The sequence below is a fragment of the Protobothrops mucrosquamatus genome, unplaced genomic scaffold (assembly GCF_001527695.2).
Source record: "Protobothrops mucrosquamatus isolate PMUCROS unplaced genomic scaffold, P.Mucros_1.0 scaffold_294, whole genome shotgun sequence".
NCBI lineage: Eukaryota > Metazoa > Chordata > Lepidosauria > Squamata > Viperidae > Protobothrops > Protobothrops mucrosquamatus.
In genome coordinates this window covers 1,718,139-1,730,494 of record NW_015386370.1, presented here as the reverse complement: position 1 = coordinate 1,730,494, position 12,356 = coordinate 1,718,139, and positions in this window count along the sequence as shown.

Here is a 12,356-nt window from a genome sequence, read left to right as displayed (position 1 = left end):
GGGAGGTTGCATGGGGCATGAGGGAATGCACAAAATGCACTACAAAGGACAGGGAGGATGCATGGGGGTGTGCAAGAGACCACCAGGAGACAGTGAATGACCAGTTTCATCTTTATTGAGACTCATCAGGTACATAAGATATTACTACCGGTAGTAGATCTATTGTTCAAACCCTTCTACCAGGAATTGAACTCTTGGGCCATTGTGCTTTATATAGTATACCTGAATTTATGATTTATAATGGAACTGATTGTCAAAACTTGCACAAAAAAAGGATATATGGATGACATTTGAGAAGTATACATCTTCCTTACTTGAGAGGCAGAACAATTATCAATCTATGTTCCATGAGTCTAACACCCAGAAGGGAGAATTATTTCAATATCCTGTTTATTACTTCTATATTTCTATTTATTATTTGTTTATTATTGTTCATCACTTGACCACTTGGAAGCAATGCATGATTCCATCACAAAGACTATCGTGAAGCCATTCCTTTATGTGTGCTGAGGCGCTACAGAACTTCTAAATAGTCTCAAGAATTCTAGAACAGATTTGAAGGAGCATATTGCGATTTTGTATAGCTCTTGAATTCATCCATTCATTCATCCATCCATCCATCTTGTGATGTAGATGAAATATATACCACTGCAACTATATATGACAGGGGAAAGCTAAGAAGCTGTATTTTAGGAAAATTATCAATGTCTCCTTTCACCCACATCCATAGACCACAACTTTAAAACCTTTGATCTAAAGAGTCGTGTCACATAAAGGAAGGTTGGGGTTGGACCCAACAAAGCTTGCAGCCACTTCCAACATTCTGATTTACTGCCCAGCAGATCAGTTTATGGTGTGAGGAAACAGAATAAATGGCAGTTCAGAATAAATGGCACTCTTAGCTTCTCATTCAACTTGACTCCAATCATGTTTGGTGGTAGGTAAGGGTCCATCTTGATTCATTTAACTATAGCATCACAGACTTCTTCCTGCAATGACCTAGGAAGGGATTTATGCCTTGATAATACAATCATGTTCATAAAGTGTTGGGGTGATTCCTGAAATGATTTATGTCTCATAGCAATCTGAGAAACGTTTCTATGGCCCAAGAGAGATAGGGTTATAAGAAGGGGCTGCCTGGGGAAAAAAACATTATAAGAACTGCATCTGATTGTAGAACATGTAGCCTCTAGGGGCACGGGCTGGATGTGTGTTTTAGCTGACTTTTTCAAGATTTCTCCTAATGTTGGCTTTTTAAATGTATCTCAGTTACTCATAAGATTTTTGGAGTATAGTGGTCAAGTTCCAAATTTGCCTCTGCCACAAAAATTTATACCATAATAGTTTGTTAATTTTTAAGGTATCACAAGACTATTTTTAAAAGAAATATAGTCATGCGAAATTTGAATGTGTTTATGTGAAAGTTATTACAAAATGGTCTTAAGTAAATAAGGTACTACTTTTCTTATTGAGTCAGATTCAAGCTCAATTGTGGTTGTTAAGTGAGAATTTCCTGCACCTATTGGATAATGGACTATTTGGCCTCTGAGAGCTTGATGACAATGAGTCAAAGACATCTCTGCAGGACTAGAACATGACATTTTTGGCTTGGAAGTGGCTTTTAAAGTCTATTGGAAGCTTAACACACATACCATACAGTATATACTCCTGTATATGCCCATCTGTGGATAAGCCAAATCTGATTTTAGGGTGTATTTTGCACCTAAAATTCTTAGCTGATCCATGAGTATATATTGCATTTCCCCCTTACTTTGGATTAAAAAAAGAAGAAAAATTGTGCTGCACAAGTTTGATGGCACAACCTGGATGGTTTCCAAGGCCAACAAAAAAGGTTGGGTAATCACGGATTCCTCAGCCTTATCTTGAACATTTTAGAGACACTGCAACAGTTAGTTGATTGGTAATCACTGCATTGTTTGCAACATGCTCCTAGTTTAAGCTATTTAAGATCTGTTTTAGAATTTTCCTGGCTTTTGATCTTAAGCTGATCTTCTTTATTGCCTCTCCTTGAGTATTCTGACATTTTTCCAGTTTTCCATGGATTCTAAAAGATGATAAGCAAGTTTGAGATGCAATTCATGTGACCCTAGAGTTTTAAACACATTCAAATGAGGTATTCCTTGACCATGTTTTTCTCTGACTCTTATTAGCATTTTGCTATCTTTGTTGAGTATTTGGTAGACTGATTCATTGCATTTCCATTCTATTCAAAATTTCATAGCTGCCCTATCCAGTACACAACTCAGGCTAAAATATCTCATCAAAACTTTAATAATTTTAAGAAGCACAATAAAACAAAATATTAAAACACAATTCAAAAACAACAGTATAAACACAGAAGTGGTGGGTAAAAAGCTCATTCACAGATCCTACCACATCCAAACCAATGTTAAGAGATGGTATAAGATTCCTGCCTCTTCCAGCCCTATGATTCAAACAAACAGGTCTTTAATGCTTCTGAAAGGCAAATATGGCTGAAGCTAACAAAATCTCAGGGGAGAAGGATGATGTTCCAAAAGTTGGCAGCAGAAACAGAACATCAACAGAGAAGGCAGACTTCCTAGATCCCTTATCTAGACCAGGGCTTTTTAACCGGTGGTATGTGTACCACTGGTGGTACATTGGCACTTGGCCAGTGGTACAGAGCCCTGCCCAGCCTAGCCAAGGGTAGCGGGGGGAGGGAATGAGCCAAAGTGGCGCAGCACAGGACTTGCCCTGAGAAAGTCCTCAGGAGCTGCAGGGCTGCTGGGGCGAGACAAAGGCTCCAGGATTGGTACTTCCAGCTAACCCGGAAGAGAAAGGAGGAGAAGGGGGCCAGAGACAGGAGATGCTATAAAAGGAGGCAGTTTTGGCAGGAGAGGGAGAGAGAGAAAAAAAGACTTCAGAGCTAGGGTCAGAAGAGAAAAAGCTTTTGTCAGATTTGCGATGAGAGAGGCAGAGAGGAAAGGCTTTTGGGGAGGTATGTGCAAGAGAGAGAGAAAAGGCTTTTGTGGCGAAATGTGTGTGTGTGTGAGAGAGAGGGGGGCTTTTGCGAGCGAAGGGTGAGAAGAAAGAGAGAGGAGAGGGAAAGAGGAAGCAGGACCAACCAGCCATCTGACCATCAAGGTAGTGGTGCATATTAATTATTATTGAAAAATTCATCATACATTTGTCAGTATAAAGGGAAAGTGATTCAGCAAAGGAACCACCACCGAAGAAATTGATGGTACTTTTTTCCTTTTTTTTAACAGTTTGTAACATTTTTATTAGATTATAGAATAAAATACAAAAATACAAAAGCAAAACAGTGGGGAGGAAAAAGGGGGAAAAAGTGAGGGGGATAAGGGAAAAAGAAAAGAAAAGGCATCGACTTCCGACTTCCTCATTCATTCAAGCAAGTCTCCTTTATGTTCTTGTATATTTTGCTGTTGAAAAGTAGATCACTGCTATTCTGCCAGTAGCATGAATATTTTTCTCACCTCTTCCCATCAAATGTTGGTGAGAAGTAGAAGTCCAAATGGTAATCTAGGGCTTACAAATTGAAAAGATAACTTTGGACATAATCCAGGAGAATTCCTTTTATATGATTGTTCTGAAAAAAAAATAACATTGCAAAAGTGGTCTAATTCTATAGTTTTCACAGAATTTCAGAAAAAGCTCTCAATTCAGCCCTCCAAGGCTGGTATCCACCAGATCTGATGAACTATGATTTCCAGAATTCCCTAACATCATGATCATTGGTCAAATAGACCAGCAGTTTTTATAGATTCACTTTTATTAAAATCTGAAGAACATCAGATCACCAGACTGCCTTCAATATCCCACTTTACCCCAGAATATAATTACAGACTGCAGCACCACTATGTGGAGAAAAAATGAGAAAGAAAAAACTGCAATCAATATTTGAATCTTCAAACAAGGTCCCATAGAAAATAATATATTGATTCACAAAAGAAAAAATAGGGGATACTTTACTATTTTACCTTTACTAAATTTATTTATTTATTTATTTATTTAGTGTATGACACCTTTATTAAAATCATTAAAATAAAAGAGCAAGCTTTCTAGTTCTCTTCATCGTGCAAAGTTTTGCCCATACACAACCACAAATGCATGTTGAAGAAGTAAGTTAATAAAAATATTAGTCTAGATCAGTGGTTTTCAAATTAGGCAATTTGAAGATGTGTGTACTTCAGTTCCCAGAATTGACTGTCGACTTCAACCTATGCCGGATGGTGAATTCTAAGAGCTAAAGTATACATCTCTTCAAGTTGCCAAGTATGAATAACGTGTTTCATTTTTCAACCAGGGGGTTTTTAGTTGAAAGTCAGGTTCAAGACAGAGATGGAAAATAGAATGCTTGTATTCAATGTCAGGTTATTTCCAGCATTCAGTTACAAATAATAGGTAGGAATATAGATATAGACCTTATAAATTAGATTTCCCATGCCCAGTTTATCACTCTCCAATGGCAACCAAATTTACTGCCCAAGGAGCCATTTCCTCTTCCCTTAAGATGGAAGGAAGGGTGTCCTAGTCATCTAGCTTTATTAAATTAAGGATAAACCAAATGGATTAGTCAGGGTTGATATCAGAGGTCCTTAATTTAATTTCCACTGAACAACAAGACTGGGAAAGTGAAGTCTCAAGAAAGAATCCTTATATAGAAATATTTGCTGAGAAACACATCACCAAAGCAAATCGCATTCTTTACCCAGCCAATCAAACTAAACTCAGCTTATGGAAATTGCAATCCTTTTGCCCAAAGCTTATTTCAGACCTAATTCCAAACCAAATCTATTTTTGCGGTGGTCTTGTTTAAAATATTTATCCTTATGTTATATCAATTGCACTAATTGAAAACAGCATTGAATGAAGCCACCACATATCTTTTTAATTTGTGGATGTCTGTGTTTGTGTGTTTGTATGTGTGTGTATTCTCAGAACTAACTAAATATATGGTCCCACACTGTCTATTTCCAAATGAAAAAGCCCTTTATGCTTGCAGTTACTGATCTTATAAAAACAGATTTTAATCAAAGTAAGAAAATATTTTTCCTTCTGTGATATTGATGAAGCAAATTGGCTTTACAAATGTATTCTTTTTTACATTTAGGATCTGTTTGAGACATACTGTACGTAGCATTAGAGTGGCACAAAAAACAAAGAAGCAATTGTCCTTTGATAAGACATTTCTTTTTCCATCTCATTTCCATAGTATCTATTCTGATTCCTGTTGCTTCCTAGTATCTATTCTGATTCCTGTTGCGTCCCTCCCCAACCTTGATCTGCAAAAAATGTTTTTGAGATTCTCTCAAAACAGAGTATTAATGTACTGGGGGGGGGGGGGAAGAGAGAGGAGAATCTAAATTTGAGACCCCCAAAAAACAACTCCAGTATTAAAATTAAGCATTACATACAAAAAGGACCCAATTGTACAGTGGATAAATAATAATGAATATTAAATGAATTGTAGAAGAAAAGTAGCAGAATCCAGCTATTCTTTAGTTTCAGCTCTGCTTTCACATCCATTCTAAATTTAGCTTAGAAAATTGCTCTTTTTAAGGCATAGCAGATGGGCTGCATGGCTCCTTCTTCATCCTCCATTTGCCTCGTCTGCTACAGAAAGGATTTTGCCTCATTGCACACTTACAGCAAAATGCTATAGGAATTTCACAGGAGCATAAGAGGGGTGAGGGAGAGAGAGAGAGAGAGCTGAGCAGAACAGGCCAAGACTTTCCATTTTTGTTGTCTGCTGAGGACATCACAACACAGTGAGTGAGTGCCTGTGACCTTGAACTCCTCTATTGGTCCCTTGGGCAAGCTAGTTTTAGCTCTCTATACTGGCTGGTCTGCAACCTGCCAAAGCAGATCCCAATCAGATAATGGAACGTGGTAGGTGAAGACCACTTGTTCTATGTAGGGAGGAAAGCAGATGTTCTTCAGATGTTCTCTAGAACATATTGGGTGGTAAGAAAAATGGAGCTATTTCTAGCATGAAGGCAACTTGGCAAAGCAGAGATGTCTGTTTACATAATCATCACAGTACCTACTGTTCATATAGAAAAGTTCTTCCACATTAGCTTCTTAAAAAAAGTCTGGGATACATTAAGATCTGATTCAAGGAATTTCATAGTATTTAAAATGACATAATCAGTTTACCTATAAATTAGCTAATTAAAATAAAATCAGGAGAAGAATTGCTGGGCTAGTTTTCCTCAGTGAATGTAGTGCAGCCATGTTTCTATGCTGCTTTTTTAAAGAGGCATGAATAGGAGCAAACCCCATCAACTAGTGGTTATGACCACTAGCCTTGATTTTTGCTCGTTCAGTAGCTTCTAATGAATCTCCCAGATATACTAACAGTTTTGCAGTTCTTAAGCAGGCATGTCATGGCTGTTGTGAAGGCAAAATTGGGTGGATGAGAAAGCCTCACCACACAGAAAACCCATAAAAGACAATTAATGAAAACAGAATGAATTTAAATTAACAAACCAAACTATACAAACCAAGGTTGTAGCAAAGCCCAAATGGCCTCCAGAAAAGTTTTGTTTTGCAGATTCCAGAAGACAATCAGGGTGGACGTCAACTGGATGTCCACCAGAAAGCCATTTGCTATTACCTGCTAAAATGGAACACTGCTAACAATTTTATCTTAGGGACCAAGGCATGTGGAATTTGATAGGTTAGCACCAGAACTTTAAATTGCAGCTGGTGGCCTATTAGTAAATGGTACAGTAAGGTGACCAATCGTCCTCCTTTAGGGAGGACAGTCCTTCTTTTGTAAGTTCTGTCCTCTCTCGAAAAGTGTCCTCCTACATGTCCTCCTTTTTGATATTTGAAGACTAATCTGTAAATCTCCGTATTTGATCGATGCCGAGCCAATCCGTTGCGTGTGATGTGACGTATTTGTATTTGACATGACTATTCGTCAAGGCTCAGTACAGTGCGGCGAGACGTAATTATGAGATGCATGCGCTCTGCACAGGAAAATTGTTTTGAGAGAGTGCGCCGCGCACAAGTGGCTTTGTTTACTTCTTACCGAAACACGACACAGCACACACGCACACATTAGACTCACTTCTTTCTCAGTGAATATTCAATCATACACAGGTGAGCACAATAATTCACGTTTTATTAATTCATTATCTATTTAATAATTTCCAAATATGTATAATTTTATTTACAAGTTTATTCGCTTATGTTATTGTTTCAGTTTTAATAATTAATTTTATTTATTCATAATGAATGTGCTTGCATCGTTCGTGTAGCTCTATATTTTATTTTTAATTTTAAATTTCATTTAGGGATGGAAAAATAAAAAAAGACGAAATGCCATTTCAACGATAAATTGAATAAGGAATTTCCATTTCTCATATCAAAGAAGGATAACATTGTTTTCTGCAATATTTGCAGCTGAAAATTTTGTATTGCAGTTGGGGGCAGAGCAGCTATTACGAAACACGTGACCACCAAGAAACATAAGCAATCATCAGATGCATCTGCTTCCAGTTGTAAAGTAACAAGTTTTTTTTTAAACTTCAAATTATTCTGAAGATGAAAAATAGTCAGCTGCAATGGAGGGAACATTTGCATTTCATACTATAATTCACAATCAAAGTTTTCGTAGTATGGATTGTACAACTAAATTATTGAAAAAGTTTCACGATGCTAAATTTTCATGTGCCAGGACAAAATGCGAAGCTATTATTAAATCAGTATTTAAAAATTACTGTGACAAAATACTTACAGAAGACTTGGAAACTGCAGCATTTGTAACAGTTTTATCTGATGCATGCAATCATAATGAAACTAAATTGTATCCAATACTAGTAAAATATTTTAATGTTACCAACGGCATTCAAGTAAAAATTTTAAATTTAAAATCCATTGAGGGTGAAATTGCTGAAATTTTGTCATACAGAGTAATAAATGAAAACAATTTGAAATCCAAAGTTGTTGCACTAACAGCTGATAATACAAACACAAATTTTGGTGGGCGAAGAGGCAAAGGGGGAATAATATGTATGTAAAATTACAAGATTTACTCCAAAAGAAAATACTAGGAATAGGTTGTAATGCACATATTTTGTCAAATGCAATCAACATGGTGTCATGTGCCATGCCAATTGATGTAAAAGTAATAATAACTACAATTAGAAATTAGAAGACTGAATGTATTTTTAAATTCTGAAAAATTAATACAATGGGAAAATAAACACGTTGAAATTGATAAAAGATGGGTGGAAATATTCAGCCATTTCAAAAAACGAACATATTCCATGTGAAAATTTATTTATTCTTGTTCAATTTACGTTGTGCTGCCCTGGAACTAATGCTGCAGTTGAAAGGGTTTTTTCAATTGCTAATGATTTTTGGAAAAGTGAGAAATCGAGATTGAATGTTGATACTCTAGCTGCAGCACTTGCCGTAAAATTCAATATGAAGGATATTTCTTGTTCCGATATTTCCAATATGTTGTTAGAAGATGATACATTGACAAAAATATCATTCAGTGGAAAAGTACTCATTTAAATAATAATTAATAGGCATGTAAGCATAATTACAATATAAAATGTTATTGTTACAAATGTTTTTTATTATGCATTTATCATATTATAGTGTATTCTGTATTATTGTTGCCATGAATAAAATGTTTCTTTTATTTACGATATTTTTTTTCTCCAATTTATTTGTGTCCTCCTTCTCATTGTAAAAAAGTTGGTCACCTTAGGTACAGGGCCTAAAGAACTGTGGATCATGCTTTAAAGGCAGCCCATGTAGAGTGCATTGCAATAGTCTAAGTAAGTGGTGATGAGGGCATGAGTCACTGTAGCAGATCCTCCCACCAGGTAGGGCTGCAACTGGCACACTAGCTAAAACTGGGCAAAGAACATTTTGAAGGACCCTGATTCAAGCTGAGGTACCATTGCACCAGTAAGGAAACCCAATAGACAAACAATAACTCTGTCCTGCTACAGTTTTAATTTTTTTCTCACCTAGGCCCTTACTGACTCCAGGCATCAGAACAAAACTTCACTGGTATCACCTGTCTGACCTTCAAGGCCTCTAGTAGCTTTTCCTTTTCAATGAAGCATTAACAAGCACTGGTACAGGAAACCACTCCTCCCCCTACCGTACAAAGGTGCCTGGAGGGCAGAGAACATCCTAAAGAGCAACTTATCACCATATTGGAGTTCACAAGCCAAAAGGAACTCTAGATAACTAATAAAGACAATACCATAGCCATCGGCTATGACCCTTCCCACATGGTATCATGATATGAGTCAATATGGACAACTTTGTCAGGAAAACTATTGTGCAAATGGACAGCCTCTGTGTGAGATTCTTGATGTTTGTTCTGTCCTGACAGAGACTTGACCACCAGAAACCCTCCTGCTAAAGGAATAAGAGAAGAAATGGCATTGTGTATCTCTTAATACTAAGAAATAGGCTTGAATGTGGGCATGTACTTGGGTTCTGTCAGATTAAATTTGTCAAAAAAAAACCCAAACAGTTTTGCTTATTTTGACTGGTCAAATTGAGGAGATGTAGAGAGAATTGGAATATATATCAGAGGAGGGAGATCTCTGCTGATCAGGGGCCTCGAACCCTTTGTCCATGGACAGGGACTGGTCCATGGCCTGTTGGGTACTGGGCTGTGCAAGGGGTGGGTGAATGCATGAAACTCCATTTGCACAAGCGGCAGGTGGGCATGTGAAACCAGCCCCTCTCCCCGCTGCTGCCACCACTACTGCCAGTCCATGGAGCCAGAAAGGTTGGGGACCGCTGCTCTAGATCACCATTATATCTTTCAAGTACATTTGCCTTTACTATACTAAGAGCTTATCTTGTTTGTTTCCATAGATTGACCATTAGTGCATATAGACAATTAAGGCCATAAAATGAGCATATATTCTATTGTTCAATGAATGGTTTAAGAGTCCCCATTTCAGCAGCTTTCCTTTCTGACATCTTTACTTCAAACCGGGTTTTCATTTCTGCCAGCCAAGAATTCAGTTTAGAACTCCCCAAAGCAAACTCATTACATTTTGGCCAAATATATTTTATTAATCCTTGTGAGATGCAACCCATCTGATGCTGTCCATCCGTCATCTAATGTCATCCCTATAATTTAGACAAACTAAAAAAATCATACCATGCATACCTAAAGTTACTTTTATTTGAACAACTATTGAAATACAGTCTTGAAAATCTGAATACATTTCTTTTCTTCCCTCCTTCATCTTCATGAGAACTTGGGGCGGGGGTGTCTGAAGCATTTTCACAAAATACTTTCTTGGCTTGAGCTGGAGTTTCATTTATCTGATTGTTGCCTGGGTAGAGAATTTCCCCCTATCCTTCAAGGCCATCCTCTTTATTCACATCTAAATTATTCAGAAAGTAAACTCTTAAACCAGACATGTCCAAAGTCCGGCCCACGGGCCATTTGCGGCCCGCATTCCGGTTTAATACGGCCCTCTAACAGCCCTCCCTGCTTTATGTAAATGCGGCCCTCCCACGGCCCTCCGGCAAGTCCCATGAGAGAGAGAGAGAGAGAGACAGAGACAGAGACAGAGGCACTTGCACTTGCACTTCTGTCTCTCTCTCTCTCTCTCTCATGGGACTTGCCCCCTCGCAGGGCTCCTCATTGGCCCTGCGCCCGGGTGCCCTGCCCCCTGGGAGAAGGGCAGCCAGGAAGTCCCTTTCCCAGGCTGTCCCCGTCCCAGGCGCACGTGGCTGGGGAGCCATGCGGGGAAGCCCCGGGATCCCCGCTGGGAGCAACCCCCCCGGAGCCTTTGCTGAGTGGGCCAGCCCTCCCGTAAGCCACAGCCCCGAGAGAGAGCAGCCCCTGTGATGTCCAGCCGGCGCAACCGTTGGCCAAGCAGCAGCAGAGCCAGAGATGGAAGGTCAGTGGCAGGGGGGGAGGGAGGGAGCTCTGAGTCCACAGAACACCGCCGCGAAGCAGCCACGGGGCGGGTGGCACCCCCCCAGCTTTCCTGTACCAGGCAGCAGTCCTGGCTGGGGCATTGCTTCCTGGCCTGTCCCCAGGCCGCTCCCTGCGCAGCCGAGCCGGCCACGTGTCTCCCCGGGCTGGGCCGCGCGACAGTCCTTGCTGGGGCGGCGGCCGGCGGGGGCATCGCTCCCTGGGCCGTCCCCAGGCAACTCCCTGCCTGGGCAGCCGAGCCGGCCACGCGTCTCCCCGAGCCAGTCCGTGGTGCCCTGGGCGCCTTCTGCTGCCTCCTGCCCCCCCCACATGCTTGGCCATCCCAGGACCTCCGCCCATTTTCCCACGCCCGGAGCAGGAGAGGAAGCGCTGCTTTCTGGGCATCGAAAGAGGCTTACCCCTCCCAGCCGCCCATCCACTGGGGCGACGGCGCTCCTCTGAACCGGGGCTGTGCGAATCGCAGCCTGCAGGATTTGGCCCTGGAAAGGCTGGACTGGCCAGCCGGCCGGGGAGGCCAAGCAGCCCCAGCGAGGGAGCTGCTCCCGCCCTGTGGCCGGCTAGGAATCCCATCCGGCTTGGCAGGAAGCTTGGGGGCCGCCTGAGTGCCGCAGGGGTGTCCACCTCAGCCACTTCTGGCAGGCCCACTAATTGTGGGCTCCCTGCCAGCTTCCTCCATGAGCCAGGCGTCCAGGACTCCATGGAGCCACCCCTAATTGCGCCCCGCGAGGGCTCGACTGAGCCCCGGCCTGATCTCCAAAACGCAGCTTGCCTGAATTCTTTCTGCCTCCTGGGGGAAGTTGCACTTCGTGGCCCAATTATTGTGGGCGTCCTTGTTGTGCATCTAATCATGCCTTTGAAACACAGGCCAGGAGAAATCTCATCCATCCCGCCGAACTGAGTTGGGACCGAGGGAAAAGAGGAGAAAAAAGGAAAGCAGGCAGCGCTTTGCTAGAATGGAGGGGTCGGAGGCTTTGGAGCAGGAGTGTCGACGGGGGAAGAGAGAGGCTCTGCTTTTCAGGGGCGCTGCCTTGCAAGCAGCCCAAATCTCGGCCCCGCGTTCGGCCGCCCCATGTGCAAAGGCTGCCGCTGTGGCTGCGTTCACACCTGCGGTGCTTGGCTAGTTTTCTGTCGCGGCGCGAACTCAGCCGCATTGGCCTCCTGGATGCCAGCACCGGGAAGCTGGGCTCGATTCCCCTGGAGCTGTTGCGGGGCGCAGCCAAGAGTGAGCCTTGCAGCCGCCTCGCTTGTCCCAGCCCGCCAGCAGCACCTCCGCGAAGCCTTCGCCGCAAAGCCATCTCCCCCTTTGCCCCCCCAGATCCCCCAAGCAGCATCCAACCAAACAGCTAACAGAAGCACATGAGGCAGCCTCGTCACTCAATATATAGGTTTCTTTTAATACAAAAAGTGT